This window comes from Pristiophorus japonicus, unplaced genomic scaffold (genome assembly GCF_044704955.1).
Source record: "Pristiophorus japonicus isolate sPriJap1 unplaced genomic scaffold, sPriJap1.hap1 HAP1_SCAFFOLD_141, whole genome shotgun sequence".
Taxonomy (NCBI): Eukaryota; Metazoa; Chordata; class Chondrichthyes; family Pristiophoridae; genus Pristiophorus; species Pristiophorus japonicus.
The window spans coordinates 167,364-184,290 of record NW_027251082.1 but is presented as its reverse complement, the minus strand read 5'-3'; positions in this window follow the sequence as shown (position 1 = coordinate 184,290).

Genomic DNA, 16,927 nt, shown 5'->3' with positions numbered 1-16,927 from the left:
AATTTGGGAGACCGAGGGTTTTCTCACCACTCTGAACTTTTACACACTCGAGTGGTGTCTGACTGTGTCAGATGGGGGATTATGTAGGGGAGGACAAAAACCCCCTCATTTTACCAAGAAGGAAAAGGGCTGTGGGATCAGTCTGTGCTGTGAATATCAAAAGGGCCAGTTTGGACATTATAACTAATCAAATTGTCTGGGAACTGTATACCCTCGAAACTTGCCCCTTGAAAACATTAGCATTTAAACAATGCCACATACATATTCCAACACCTTTTTCATCAGGCATCGAAATATCTGGCTCAGGCCAGACTAGCACAATGGCTACAGGAGGCCAATGCAATCAACACCCACTCAAACCTTGAGTAGGTTAAGATCAGTGGAAAAAAAAAACAATCTAAAACTGCTGCATTTTTCAAAATCACAAAGTCCACCAATGAGAAGAATCGACTTCAGCAGGAGAGGCGGACTGGATAATCTGGCTATAAAAAAGGGGTTTCTGACGCAGTGAGAAAAGAAGTGATGATTTTCCCTGCCCTCGTCATCCAACAACCACAAGCAGCAAGCCTCTCGATACTGAAGGAAAACCAGTGTCTGAAGACGCCGAAGATAGAAGAAACAAACCACCAGACTGCAGAAGGCACAGTAGTGAGTATAACCTCTGGTCCCCAGAACTCCCAACTCAGTTAGGCCAGGAAAGGTGGGAGGTTGGGCATTGTACTGCTAAACTGGTGTAAAGATTTTCGCTGATTCCGTTTAGTGGGATTTAGGGGGATTGTTTTGTTGGTGTATTGCTGTTTGTTGAGTTCCACCTTGTCAAATAAATTGGAAGCCTAAAGTTCCTCTTGGAATCACCTTGTCTCAGTTCTATTGTATTACATCTCCTGATCGTGAGTCTTATGTCAGAACCGTGTAAGGGAAGCTAGGAGCGCCTCGAAAACGCTCAACTGTGTGTCACAGGCTCGGGAAGAAGGGGTTAGGAGTGTTTGACACTCACAGGTGCCTCACAGGCTAGGCATAAGCTGTGGGGACGCACGAGTCTCAAAACCCCCTTCATAAGCTGTGGACACATCTCTCCAGGGGTGCTCTTGCAGCACTCAGGGTACCTCACAGGCCAGGCATAAGCTGTGGACACAGTCTCTCCAGGGGTGCTCTTGCAGCACTCAGGGTACCTCACAGGCCAGGCATAAGCTGTGAGGGCAGAAGGCCAGAGAGAGACACCCAAGGCACAACAACCCTGTGAAAACCCCTTACACCCACAGCCATCTAGCACTGTGATGAGGAAAAACTTTTGCACTATAGAATTGTGAACTTATGGAATGCTCAAACACATAAAGTTGTTGAGTCCAGTTCATTGGGTATATTCAAAGGGAGTTAGATGTGGCCCTTACAGCTAATGGGATCAGAGTGTATGGAGAGAAGGCAGGAGTTGGGTGCTGAAGTTGCATGATCAGCCATGATCATATTTAATAATGGTGCAGCCTCGAAGGGCCGAATGGCCTACTCCTGCACCTATTTTCTATGTTTCTATGTTTCTAATCCATACATTTGACATACGCCACACTTGTAAGAGGGGCAAACTATGAAGAACACTATACATTACAAGTGGGTAATATTAGCTTCCTGCAATACTGTGGAATGTTCGGTATCGAATTTGCTGCACATTAAATAGACTGAAAGTAATTGGTCGGAGGTTTAGAGGAGATATGAGTGGGAATGTCTTTACCCAGATTCTGGTGGGGGTCTAAATCTCACTGCCTTAAAGGTTGGTAGAGGCAGAAACCCTCCCACATTTAAAAACATATTTGGATGTGTTTCAGTCTGACTGAATCATCGCCGAGCAGAACCTGGGGAAAGTTAGCAGTGTGTTTAATCATAAAATATCCAACCACATATTGTCCCCCAAATATTTTATAGTTGAAAACTAGTGGGTAAAATGTAAATTAGACTGCATAAGAGCAGCTGCTCAGATCTCAGGTGATATCTTTGTCAGTATCCCAGAGTGCATGTTCCTGTAAGCAGAGCGAAATCAATGATTATTGAAAGACTCCTTCTCTGAGGTGTTCTCGGGATTTCCATGTTCTGATCATTAACATTTGTTACCCAAACACAAATTCTTAAGTTTGTGTTAGATGTTTTAGATGGAAAATCCAAATGGTGTTCAATGTTGTAGAGGTCTTCTCCAAACCTACATTGAAGGCTGAGTCTGACCATCAGTTATTTGAAGGCCAACATTTTAAACTCGCCTGTTTGGTTGAAATATTTTGCCCCCCTTCTTCTGTGAGATATGAATTTTATAAAGATGGACAAGCTCTCACTTCAGCGAAAGACCACAACTATTATATCAAGCAGACATCTCGGCCGGACGGTTGGGGGATTTACTTTGAACAGTGAGGTGAAAAAACCGAGAAATCCGGTTTCAGTTTCAGTCAGATGTCAGTAACATTTACTGCAATTATCATCTTTCTTCCACATTATTCCTAACAAATTCTCACACAGGAATTTCCCAGTCTCGAAATGGGCCTTACCTATATGTTTAACACATACTTTGTAACATAGTAAATACATCGATACATAGAAAACCAGAGTAATAAAGACATGTATGTTTGTACGGCACACTCATTTGGCCTCAATCACTGCGTGCAATTTATGGCGTCAATTCTAAAGAGAACTTTAAAATAATAGAAAACGGACAGGATGTCACTGGGATGGATACATTTATTCTTCAGGTGAAACTTGAACTACTGGGAAAAATATTGCAAGAGTAACCAAAGCAGCTTTGTCATTTAGCACTGGTTATTTTAAAGTTAAGGGTGAGGTTAAAGTAAATAGGGGAAGGTTTTTTGTCGAAATGTGAAATATATAAGGATGGATGATCAATGCATAATGATCACTAAAGACGGGAAGTGCAGAGCTTGGAACTTCTTTCTGATGACGAGTACTGGAGGTTAAGATTTGCCACGTAGAGTGGAGGAGTTGGACACCATTGCTTTTAGTTAGATTAGTGGCCATGGCACGGGGATAGTGCAGAGCTCCTGCCTTTGACGAGCAGAGTCAGTACGAATCAGAACCGGACCAGAGATAGTAGGTTGGCTGCATGAGGACTCAGTAACGTTCCACAATCGCGCTTTCCTCAATTCCCTCTAACTACTGCTAAAGTAGAAGGGGGAGACGGGCGCCCAATATTGGTGTGGTGATCTCAGTGACCAGGCTCTTAATTACGATGAGAGTCCGATTTGACTTTAAAACTGACGTGACAACTTCAACCAAAGCAAAGTAATTAACAAGTGGATATATTGCCAGGAGTCCCAGTGTCAATTCCAGATTTTTCAATCAGGCCATGTAATGAGTTAATAAAAGGAGGCGAAGCGTTGTTAACCTGCTCAGTGACCAACAGTTCGACCCGAGGACCTTCCTCGTTCTGCAAAGACCCGGATAAAGAAGTCCACCAAGAGGAGTCCAGTATAACCGGGATTACTTACCAAACCAGTAAAGTCAACAACGGCGGCAGAAACTCCTATACACAGCGAATCTGTTGCTGTTTTAGTGAGTTACTATAAGTACCTCTGTGGCAAAACGAAACAAGTGACTCAAAGACAGGCCATTGCTGCCTGGATGTTGAAACTTCTTCTTTCGCATTCATCTGTTTGACGGAAGCCACTGCACTATTTATTTTAAAAGACGAATGCCAAACAGAACAAGGAATGTCATCTGAATATCAAGTATTGAATATAAACCGCAACCATTACTTGATGGTTTCAAGAAGCTGATCACTCTGTTTAATTGGCAATATGACAGAAGTTATTCGGATAGCTTAATGCTCCAAAGCGTAATACCGTAGGCACTAATTTCTGGGTTATGAATTTAATTTCATATTTTTCAGCCATTATTGCTAATAAGAACATAAAAACATATGGAATAGGAACAGGGGTAGGCTATACCGCCCCTGGAGCCTGCTCTGCCATTCTATCGGAGAGGCCTATAAAGGCCGTGAGAGGCAGCGGGAGTTCGTGGTCACTGAGGTGTGAGTCCGGGGTCAGCGAGAGGCCTATAAAGGCCGCGAGAGGCAGCGGGAGTTCGTGGTCGCTGAGGTGTGAGTCCGGGGTCAGCGAGAGGCCTATAAAGGCCGCGAGAGGCAGCGGGACTTCGTAGTCGCTGAGGCCTGAGTCCGGGGTCAGCGAGAGGCCTATAAAGGCCGCGAGAGGCAGCGGGAGGTCGTGGTCGCTGAGGTGTGAGTCCGGGGTCAGCGAGAGGCCTATAATGGCCGCGAGAGGCAGCGGGAGTTCGTGGTCGCTGAGGTGTGAGTCCGGGGTCGGCGAGAGGCCTATAAAGGCCGCGAGAGGCAGCGAGAGTTCGTGGTCACTGAGGCCTGAGTCCGGGGTCGGCGAGAGGCCTATAAAGGCCGCGAGAGGCAGCGAGAGTTCGTGGTCGCTGAGGTGTGAGTCCGGGGTCGGCGAGAGGCCTATAAAGGCCGTGAGAGGCAGCGGGAGTTCGTGGTCGCTGAGGCCTGAGTCCGGGGTCAGTGAGAGGCCTATAAAGGCCGCGAGAGGCAGCAGGAGTTCGTGGTCGCTGAGGCCTGAGTCCGGGGTCAGTGAGAAGCCTATAAAGGCCGCGAGCTGCAGCGGGAGTTCGTGGTCGCTGAGGCCTGAGTCCGGGGTCAGTGAGAGGCCTATAAAGGCCGTGAGAGGCAGCGGGAGTTCGTGGTCGCTGAGGTGTGAGTCCGGGGTCAGCGAGAGGCCTATAAAGGCAGTGAGAGGCAGCGGGAGTTCGTGGTCTCTGAGGTGTGAGTCCGGGGTCGGCGAGAGGCCTATAAAAGGCCGCGTAAGACAGCGGGAGTTCGTGGTCGCTGAGGTGTGAGTCCGGGGTCAGCGAGAGGCCTATAAAGGCCGCGAGAGGCAGCGGGAGTTCGTGGTCGCTGAGGCCTGAGTCCGGGGTCAGTGAGAGGCCTATAAAGGCCGCGAGAGGCAGCGGGAGTTCGTGGTCACTGAGGCCTGAGTCCGGGGTCGGCGAGAGGCCTATAAAGGCAGTGAGAGGCAGCGGGAGTTCGTGGTCGCTGAGGTGTGAGTCCGGGGTCAGCGAGAGGCCTATAAAGGCCGGGAGAGGCAGCGAGAGTTCGTGGTCCCTGAGGTGTGAGTCCGGGGTCGGCGAGAGGCCTATAAAGGCCGCGAGAGGCAACGGGAGTTCGCGGTCGCTGAGGTATGAGTCCGGGGATCAGCAGAGGCCTATAAAGGCCGCGAGAGGCAGCGGGTGTTCGTGGTCGCTGAGGTGTGAGTCCGGGGATCAGCAGAGGCCTATAAAGGCCGCGAGAAGCAGCGGGAGTTTGTGGTCGCTGAGGTGTGAGTCCGGGGATCAGCAGAGGCCTATAAAGGCCGCGAGAGGCAGCGGGAGTTCGTGGTCGCTGAGGCCTGAGTCCGGGGTCGGCGAGAGGCCTATAAAGGCCGCGAGAGGCAACGGGAGTTCGCGGTCGCTGAGGTGTGAGTCCGGGGATCAGCGAGAGGCCTATAAAGGCCGCGAGAGGCAGCGGGAGTTCGTGGTCATTGAGGAGTGAGTCCGGGGTCGGCGAGAGGCCTATAAAGGCCGCGAGAGGCAGCGGGAGTTCGTGGTCGCTGAGGCCTGAGTCCGGGGTCAGCGAGAGGCCTATAAAGGCCGCGAGAGGCAGCGGGAGTTCGTGGTCGCTGAGGCCTGAGTCCGGGGTCGGCGAGAGGCATATCAAGGCCGCGAGAGGCAGCGGGAGTTCGTGGTCGCTGAGGTGTGAGTGCGGGGTCGGCGAGAGGCCTATAAAGGCCGCGAGAGGCAGCGGGAGTTCGTGGTCGCTGAGGCCTGAGTCCGGGGTCAGCGAGAGGCCTATAAAGGCCGCGAGAGGCAGCGGGAGTTCGTGGTCGCTGAGGCCTGAGTCCGGGGTCGGCGAGAGGCCTATCAAGGCCGCGAGAGGCAGCGGGAGTTCGTGGTCGCTGAGGTGTGAGTCCGGGGTCGGCGAGAGGCCTATAAAAGGCCGCGAGAGGCAGCGGGAGTTCGTGGTCCCTGAGTCCGGGGTCGGCGAGAGGCCTATAAAGGCCGTGAGAGGCAGCGGGAGTTCGTGGTCGCTGAGGCCTGAGTCCAGGGTCGGCGAGAGGCCTATAAAAGGCCGCGAGAGGCAGCGGGAGTTCGTGGTCCCTGAGTCCGGGGTCGGCGAGAGGCCTATAAAAGGCGTGACTTGTGCAGCTACAGGGAGAAGGCAAAAAGAAGTAGAAAGAAACAGAAAGGTGACATCACAGCCAAGGGGGTAAGTGATTGGCTGGTGATTGGTGAGTAGTTTTTCCTTTTGCTTTTCTATATCAGTAAGTAACATTTAGCATTGTTGCTGCCAATTTAAGTGTATCTCAGGGATAAGTCATGGCAGGACAGCTCGGACACATGTTATGCTCCTCCTGTACTATGTGGAAAATCAGGGATGCCATTGGTCTCCCTGACGCCTACGTGTGCGGGACATGTGTCCACCTCCAGCTCCTGACAGACCGCGTTGCGGAATTGGAGCTGAGGGTGGATTCTCTCTGGAGCATCCACGATGCTGAGAATGATGTGAATAGCACGTGTAGCGAGTCGGTCTTACCGCAGGTGAAGGGTCCACCGCCAGATAGGGAATGGAAGACCAGCAGGAAGAGCAGTGCAAGGAGGATAGTGCAGGGGTCCCCTGCGGTCATCCCCCTGCCAAACCGATACACTGCTTTGGGTACTGTTGGGGTGGTTGACTCATCAGGGGAGGGCAGCCAAGTTCATGGCACCGTGGCTGGCTCTGTTGCACAGGAGGGCAGGAAAACGTGTGGGAGAGCGATAGTGATAGGGGATTCAATTGTAAGGGGAATAGTTAGGCGTTTCTGCGGCCGCAACCGAGACTCCAGGATGGTATGTTGCCTCCCTGGTGCAAGGGTCAAGGATGTCTCGGAGCGGGTGCAGGACATTCTAAAAAGGGAGCATGAACAGCCAGTTGTCGTGGTGCATATAGGTACCAATGACATAGGTAAAATACGGGATGAGGTCCTACGAGGCGAATTTAGAGAGCTAGGAGCTAATTTAAAACGTAGGACCTCAAGAGTAGTAATCTCAGGATTGCTACCAGTGCCACGTGCTAGTCAGAGTAGGAATCGGAGGATAGCGCAGATGAATACGTGGCTTGAGCAATGGTGCAGCAGGGAGGGATTCAAATTCCTGGGGCATTGGAACCGGTTCTGGGGGAGTTGGGACCAGTACAAACCGGACGGTCTGCACCTGGGCAGGACTGGAGCCAATGTCCTAGGGGGAGTGTTTGCTAGTGCTGTTGGGGAGGGGTTAAACTAATATGGCAGGGGGATGGGAACCGATGCAGGGAGACAGAGGGAAATAAAAAGGAGGCAGAGCAAAATATAGAAAGGAGAATAGTAAAAGTAGAGGGCAGAGAAACCCAATGCAAAAAACAAAAATGGCCACATTACAGCAAAATTCTAAAAGGGCAAAGTGTGTTTAAAAAAGACAAGCCTGAAGGCTCTGTGCCTCAATGCGAGGAGTATTTGGAATAAGGTGGATGAATTAACTGCGCAGATAGCAGTTAACGGATATGATGTAATTGGCATCACAGAGACATGGCTCCAGGGTGACCAAGGCTGGGAACTCAACATCCAGGGCTATTCAACATTCAGGAAGGATAGACAGAAAGGAAAAGGAGGCGGGGTGGCATTGCTCGTTAAAGAGGAAATTAATGCAATTGTAAGGAGGGACATTAGCTTGGATAATGTGGAATCGGTATGGGTGGAGATGCAGAATTCCAAAGTGCAGAAAACGCGAGTGGGTGTTGTGTATAGAGCACCAAATAGTAGTAGTGAGGTTGGGGACAGCATCAAAGAAGAAATAATGGATGTGTGCAATAAAGGTACAGCAGTAACAATGGGGGACATTGATTGGGCTAACCTAACTGGTCGCAATCCGGTGCAGGAGGATTTCCTGGAGTGTACTCGGGATGGTTTTCTAAACCAATATGTTGAGGAATCAACCATGGAGCTGCCCATCCTCGACTGGCTATTGTGTAATGAGAAAGGACTAATTAGCAATCTTGTTGTGGGAGGCCCCTTGGGGAAGAGTGACCATAATATGGTAGATTTCCTTATTAAGATGGAGAGTGACACAGTTAATTCGGAAACTAGGGTCCTGAACTTAAGGAAAGGTAACTTTGATGGTATGAGGCGTGAATTGGCTAGAATAGACTGGCAAAGGATACTTAAAGGGTTGACGGTGGATAGGCAATGGCAAACATTTAAAGATCACATGGACGTACTTCAGCAAATGTACATCCCTGTCTGGAGTAAAAATAAAACTGGGAAGGTGGCTCAACCGTGGCTTACAAGGGAAATTAAGGATAGTGTGAAAAACAAGGAAGAGGCATATAAATTGGCCAGAAAAAGCAACAAGCCTGAGGACTGGGAGAAATTTAAAATTCAACAGAGGAGGAGAAACGGTTTAATTAAGAGGGGGATGTAGAGTACGAGAGGAAGCTTGCAGGGAATATAAAAACTGACTGCAAATCCTTCTATAAATATGTGAAGCGAAAATGATTAGTAAAGACAAACGTAGGTCCCTTGCAGTCGGATTCAGGTGAAATTATAATGGGGAAGAAAGAAATGGCAGACCAATTGAACCAATACTTTGGTTCTGTCTTCACGAAGGAAGATACAACTAACCTTCCGAAGCGACGAGGGGACAGTGGGTCGAGTGAGAAGGAGAAACTGAAGGAAATCCTTATTAGGTGGGAAATTGTGTTAGGGAAATTGATGGGATTGAAGGCCTGATAGTCTGCATCCCAGAGTGCTCGAGGAAGTGGCCCTAGAAATAGTGAATGCATTGGTGATCATTTTCCAACAGTCTATCGACTCTGGATCAGTTCCCATGGAGTGCAGGGTAGCTAATGTAATACCACTTTTTAAAAAAGGAGTGAGAGAGAAAACGGGTAATTGTAGACTGGTTAGCCTGACATCAGTAGTGGGGAAAATGTTGGAATCGATCATGAAGGACGAAATAGCAGCGCATTTGGAAAGCAGTGACAGTATCGGATCAAGTCAGCATGGATTTATGAAAGGGAAATCATGCTTGACGAATCTTCTGGAATTTTTTGAGGATGTAACGAGTAGAGTGGACAAGGGGAAACCAGTGGATGTCATCTATTTGGACTTTCAAAAGGCCTTTGACAAGGTCCCACACAAGAGATTGCTGTGCAAAATCAAAGCACATGGTATTGGGGATAACATACTGATGTGGATAGGGAACTGGTTGGTAGACAGGAAGCAGAGAGTTGGGATAAACGGGTCCTTTTCAGAATGGCAGGCAGTGACTAATGGAGTGCCGCAGGGCTCAGTGCTGGGACCCCAGCTATTTACAATATACATTAACGATTTGGATGAAGAAATAGAGTGTAATATCTCCAAGTTTGCAGATGACACTAAACTGGGTGGCAGTGTGAGCTGTGAGGAGGATGCTAAGAGGCTGCAGGGTGACTTGGACAGGTTAGGTGAGTGGGCAAATGCATGGCAGATGCAGTATAATATGGATAAATATGAGGTTATTCATTTTGGGGCAAAATCACGAAGGCAGAATTTTATCTGAATGGCGGCAGACTTGGAAAAGGGGAGGTGGAACGAGATCCGGGTGTCAGGGTTCATCAGTCATTGAAGGTTGGCATGCAGGTACAGCAGACGGTGAAGAAGGCAAATGGTATGTTGGCCTTCATAGCGAGGGGATTTGAGTATAGGAGCAGGGAGGTCTTACTGCAGTTGTACATGGCCATGGTGAGGCCTCACCTAGAATATTGTCTTCACTTTTGGTCTCCTCATCGAAGGAAGGACATTTATGCTATTGAGGGAGTGCAGTGAAGGTTCACCAGACTGATTCCTGGGATGGTAGGACTGACATATGAGAAGAGACTGGATCAACTGGGCCTTTATACACTGGAGTTTAAAAGGATGAGAGGAGATTTCATGGAAACATGCAAGATTCTGATGGGACTGGACAGGTTAGATGCGGGAAGAATGTTCTCGATGTTGGGGAAGTCCAGAACCAGGGGTCACAGTCTAAGGATAAGTGGTAGACCATTTAGGACCGAGATGAGGAGAAACTTCTTCATCCAGAGAGTTATTAACCTGTGGAATTCCCTGCCGCAGAGAGTTGTTGATGCAAATTCATTGGATATATTCAAGAGGGAGTTAGATATGGCCCTTACAGCTAAAGGGATCAAGGGGAATGGAGAGAAAGCAGGAAAGGGCTACTGAGGGAATGTTCAGCTATGATCTTATTGAATGGTGGTGCAGGCTCGAAGGGCCGAATGACCTACTCCTGCACCTATTTTCTATGTTTCTATGTTTCTATATATCCCTAGGTCCAGCTGTACTGCAGCACTTTGCAATTTATCTCCATTTAAGTAATAACTTGCTCTTTCATTTTTTTCTGGCAAAGTTCATGACCTCACACTTTCCAATGTTATACTCCATCTGCCAAGTTTTTGCCCACTCAGTTAGCATGTCTATGTGCTTTTGCATGTTTTTTGTGTCCTCCTCACACATTGCTTTTCCTCCCACCTTTGTTTCGATGCAAACTTGGCTACATTACACTCGGTCCCTTCTTCCAAGTCGTTAATATAGATTGTAAATAGTTGGGGTCCCAGCACTGATCCCTGCGGCACCCCATTAGTTACTGGTTGCCAACCTGAGAATTAACCATTTATCCCGACTCTCTGGTTTCTGTTAGTTCGCCAATCCTCTATCCATGCTAATATATTACCCCCAACCCCGTCAACTTTTATCTTGTGCAGTAACCTTTTGTGTAGCATCTTGTCAAATGCCTTCTGAAAATCCAAATACACCACATCCACTGGTTCCCCTTTATCCACCCTGTTCATTACATCCTCAAGGAATTCCAGTAAATTTGTCAAACATGCATTCCCCTTCATGAATCGATGCTGACTCTGCCTGACCAAATTATGCTTTTCCAAATGTCCTGTGTAGGGGTAACAGGAGAACTCTCTCCCTCAAGGTGCACTAACTGATATAGTTAATCAATACCTCACCCGTCTGTTGGGGTAACAGGAGAACTCTCTCCCTCAAGGCGCACTAACTGATATAGTTAATCAATACCTCACCCGTCTGTAAGGGTAACAGGAGAACTCTCTCCCTCAAGGTGCACTAACTGATATAGTTAATCAATACCTCACCCGTCTGTTGGGGTAACAGGAGAACTCTCTCCCTCAAGGTGCACTAACTGATATAGTTAATCAATACCTCACCCGTCTGTTGGGGTAACAGGAGAACTCTCTCCCTCAAGGTGCACTAACTGATATAGTTAATCAATACCTCACCCGTCTGTTGGGGTAACAGGAGAACTCTCTCCCTCAAGGTGCACTAACTGATGTAGTTAATCAATACCTCACCCGTCTGTTGGGGTAACAGGAGAACTCTCTCCCTCAAGGTGCACTAACTGATGTAGTTAATCAATACCTCACCCGTCTGTTGGGGTAACAGGAGAACTCTCTCCATCAAGGTGCACTAACTGATATAGTTAATCAATACCTCACCCGTCTGTTGGGGTAACAGGAGAACTCTCTCCCTCAAGGTGCACTAACTGATATAGTTAATCAATACCTCACCCGTCTGTTGGGGTAACAGGGGAACTCTCTCACTGAAGGTGCACTAACTGATATAGTTAATCAATACCTCACCCGTCTGTTGGGGTAACAGGAGAACTCTCTCCCTCAAGTTGCACTAACTGATATAGTTAATCAATACCTCACCCTTCTATTGGGGTAACAGGAGAACTCTCTCCCTCAAGGTGCACTAACTGATATAGTTAATCAATACCTCACCCGTCTGTTGGGGTAACAGGAGAACTCTCTTCCTCAAGGTGCACTAACTGATATAGTTAATCAATACCTCACCCGTCTGTTGGGGTAACAGGAGAACTCTCTCCCTCAAGGTGCACTAACTGATATAGTTAATCAATACCTCACCCGTCTGTTGGGGTAACAGGAGAAATCTCTCCCTCAAGGTGCACTAACTGATATAGTTAATCAATACCTCACCCGTCTGTTGGGGTAACAGGAGAACTCTCTCCCTCAAGGCGCACTAACTGATATAGTTAATCAATACCTCACCCGTCTGTTGGGGTAACAGGAGAACTCTCTCCCTCAAGGTGCACTAACTGATATAGTTAATCAATACCTCACCCGTCTGTTGGGGTAACAGGAGAACTCTCTCCCTCAAGGTGCACTAACTGATATAGTTCATCAATACCTCACCCGTCTGTTGGGGTAACAGGAGAACTCTCTCCCTCAAGGTGCACTAACTGATATAGTTAATCAATACCTCACCCGTCTGTTGGGGTAACAGGAGAACTCTCTCCCTCAAGGTGCACTAACTGATGTAGTTAATCAATACCTCACCCGTCTGTTGGGGTAACAGGAGAACTCTCTCCCTCAAGGTGCACTAACTGATGTAGTTAATCAATACCTCACCCGTCTGTTGGGGTAACAGGAGAACTCTCTCCATCAAGGTGCACTAACTGATATAGTTAATCAATACCTCACCCGTCTGTTGGGGTAACAGGAGAACTCTCTCCCTCAAGGTGCACTAACTGATATAGTTAATCAATACCTCACCCGTCTGTTGGGGTAACAGGGGAACTCTCTCACTGAAGGTGCACTAACTGATATAGTTAATCAATACCTCACCCGTCTGTTGGGGTAACAGGAGAACTCTCTCCCTCAAGTTGCACTAACTGATATAGTTAATCAATACCTCACCCTTCTATTGGGGTAACAGGAGAACTCTCTCCCTCAAGGTGCACTAACTGATATAGTTAATCAATACCTCACCCGTCTGTTGGGGTAACAGGAGAACTCTCTCCCTCAAGGTGCACTAACTGATATAGTTAATCAATACCTCACCCGTCTGTTGGGGTAACAGGAGAACTCTCTCCCTCAAGGTGCACTAACTGATATAGTTAATCAATACCTTACCCGTCTGTTGGGGTAACAGGAGAACTCTCTCCCTCAAGGTGCACTAACTGATATAGTTAATCAATACCTCACCCATCTGTTGGGGTAACAGGAGAACTCTCTCCCTCAAGGTGCACTAACTGATATAGTTAATCAATACCTCACCCGTCTGTTGGGGTAACAGGAGAACTCTCTCCCTCAAGGTGCACTAACTGATATAGTTAATCAATACCTCACCCGTCTGTTGGGGTAACAGGAGAACTCTCTCCCTCAAGGTGCACTAACTGATATAGTTAATCAATACCTCACCCGTCTGTTGGGGTAACAGGAGAACTCTCTCCCTCAAGGTGCACTAACTGATATAGTTAATCAATACCTCACCCGTCTGTTGGGCTAACAGGAGAACTTTCTCCCTCAAGGTGCACTAACTGATATAGTTAATCAATACCTCACCCGTCTGTTGGGGTAACAGGAGAACTCTCTCCCTCAAGGTGCACTAACTGATATAGTTAATCAATACCTCACCCGTTTGTTGGGGTAACAGGAGAACTCTCTCCCTCAAGGTGCACTAACTGATATAGTTAATCAACACCTCACCCGTCTGTTGGGGTAACAGGAGAACTCTCTCCCTCAAGGTGCACCAACTGATATAGTTAATCAATACCTCACCCGTCTGTTGAGGTAACAGGAGAACTCTCTCCCTCAAGGTGCACTAACTGATATAGTTAATCAATACCTCACCCATCTGTTGCGGTAACAGGAGAACTCTCTCACTCAAGGTGCACTAACTGATATAGTTAATCAATAGCTCACCCGTCTGTTGGGGTAACAGGAGAACTCTCTCCCTCAAGGTGCACTAACTGATATAGTTAATCAATACCTCACCCGTCTGTTGGGGTAACAGGAGAACTCTCTCCCTCAAGGTGCACTAACTGATATAGTTAATCAATACTTCACCCGTCTGTTGGGGTAACAGGAGAACTCTCTCCATCAAGGTGCACTAACTGATATAGTTAATCAATACCTCACCCGTCTGTTGGGGTAACAGGGGAACTCTATCCCTCAAGGTGCACTAACTGATATAGTTAATCAATACCTCACCCGTCTGTTGGGGTAACAGGAGAACTCTCTCCCTCAAGGTGCACTAACTGATATAGTTAATCAATACCTCACCCGTCTGTTGGGGTAACAGGAGAACTCTCTCCCTCAAGGTGCACTAACTGATATAGTTAATCAATACCTCACCCGTCTGTTGGGGTAACAGGGGAACTCTCTCACTGAAGGTGCACTAACTGATATAGTTAATCAATACCTCACCCGTCTGTTGGGGTAACAGGAGAACTCTCTCCCTCAAGTTGCACTAACTGATATAGTTAATCAATACCTCACCCTTCTATTGGGGTAACAGGAGAACTCTCTCCCTCAAGGTGCACTAACTGATATAGTTAATCAATACCTCACCCGTCTGTTGGGGTAACAGGAGAACTCTCTTCCTCAAGGTGCACTAACTGATATAGTTAATCAATACCTCACCCGTCTGTTGGGGTAACAGGAGAACTCTCTCCCTCAAGGTGCACTAACTGATATAGTTAATCAATACCTCACCCGTCTGTTGGGGTAACAGGAGAAATCTCTCCCTCAAGGTGCACTAACTGATATAGTTAATCAATACCTCACCCGTCTGTTGGGGTAACAGGAGAACTCTCTCCCGCAAGGCGCACTAACTGATATAGTTAATCAATACCTCACCCGTCTGTTGGGGTAACAGGAGAACTCTCTCCCTCAAGGTGCACTAACTGATATAGTTAATCAATACCTCACCCGTCTGTTGGGGTAACAGGAGAACTCTCTCCCTCAAGGTGCACTAACTGATGTAGTTAATCAATACCTCACCCGTCTGTTGGGGTAACAGGAGAACTCTCTCCCTCAAGGTGCACTAACTTATGTAGTTAATCAATACCTCACCCGTCTGTTGGGGTAACAGGAGAACTCTCTCCATCAAGGTGCACTAACTGATATAGTTAATCAATACCTCACCCGTCTGTTGGGGTAACAGGAGAACTCTCTCCCTCAAGGTGCACTAACTGATATAGTTAATCAATACCTCACCCGTCTGTTGGGGTAACAGGGGAACTCTCTCACTGAAGGTGCACTAACTGATATAGTTAATCAATACCTCACCCGTCTGTTGGGGTAACAGGAGAACTCTCTCCCTCAAGTTGCACTAACTGATATAGTTAATCAATACCTCACCCTTCTATTTGGGTAACAGGAGAACTCTCTCCCTCAAGGTGCACTAACTGATATAGTTAATCAATACCTCACCCGTCTGTTGGGGTAACAGGAGAACTCTCTCCCTCAAGGTGCACTAACTGATATAGTTAATCAATACCTCACCCGTCTGTTGGGGTAACAGGAGAACTCTCTCCCTCAAGGTGCACTAACTGATATAGTTAATCAATACCTTACCCGTCTGTTGGGGTAACAGGAGAACTCTCTCCCTCAAGGTGCACTAACTGATATAGTTAATCAATACCTCACCCATCTGTTGGGGTAACAGGAGAACTCTCTCCCTCAAGGTGCACTAACTGATATAGTTAATCAATACCTCACCCGTCTGTTGGGGTAACAGGAGAACTCTCTCCCTCAAGGTGCACTAACTGATATAGTTAATCAATACCTCACCCGTCTGTTGGGGTAACAGGAGAACTCTCTCCCTCAAGGTGCACTAACTGATATAGTTAATCAATACCTCACCCGTCTGTTGGGGTAACAGGAGAACTCTCTCCCTCAAGGTGCACTAACTGATATAGTTAATCAATACCTCACCCGTCTGTTGGGGTAACAGGAGAACTTTCTCCCTCAAGGTGCACTAACTGATATAGTTAATCAATACCTCACCCGTCTGTTGGGGTAACAGGAGAACTCTCTCCCTCAAGGTGCACTAACTGATATAGTTAATCAATACCTCACCCGTTTGTTGGGGTAACAGGAGAACTCTCTCCCTCAAGGTGCACTAACTGATATAGTTAATCAACACCTCACCCGTCTGTTGGGGTAACAGGAGAACTCTCTCCCTCAAGGTGCACCAACTGATATAGTTAATCAATACCTCACCCGTCTGTTGAGGTAACAGGAGAACTCTCTCCCTCAAGGTGCACTAACTGATATACTTAATCAATACCTCACCCATCTGTTGCGGTAACAGGAGAACTCTCTCACTCAAGGTGCACTAACTGATATAGTTAATCAATAGCTCACCCGTCTGTTGGGGTAACAGGAGAACTCTCTCCCTCAAGGTGCACTAACTGATATAGTTAATCAATACCTCACCCGTCTGTTGGGGTAACAGGAGAACTCTCTCCCTCAAGGTGCACTAACTGATATAGTTAATCAATACTTCACCCGTCTGTTGGGGTAACAGGAGAACTCTCTCCATCAAGGTGCACTAACTGATATAGTTAATCAATACCTCACCCGTCTGTTGGGGTAACAGGGGAACTCTATCCCTCAAGGTGCACTAACTGATATAGTTAATCAATACCTCACCCGTCTGTTGGGGTAACAGGAGAACTCTCTCCCTCAAGGTGCACTAACTGATATAGTTAATCAATACCTCACCCGTCTGTTGGGGTAACAGGAGAACTCTCTCCCTCAAGGTGCACTAACTGATATAGTTAATCAATACCTCACCCGTCTGTTGGGGTAACAGGAGTACTCTCTCCCTCAAGGTGCACTAACTGATATAGTTAATCAATACCTCACCCGTCTGTTGGGGTAACAGGAGAACTCTCTCCATCAAGGTGCACTAACTGATATAGTTAATCAACACCTCACCCGTCTGTTGGGGTAACAGGAGAACTCTCTCCCTCAAGGTGCACTAACTGATATAATTAATCAATACCTCACCCGTCTGTTGGGGTAACAGGAGAACTCTCTCCA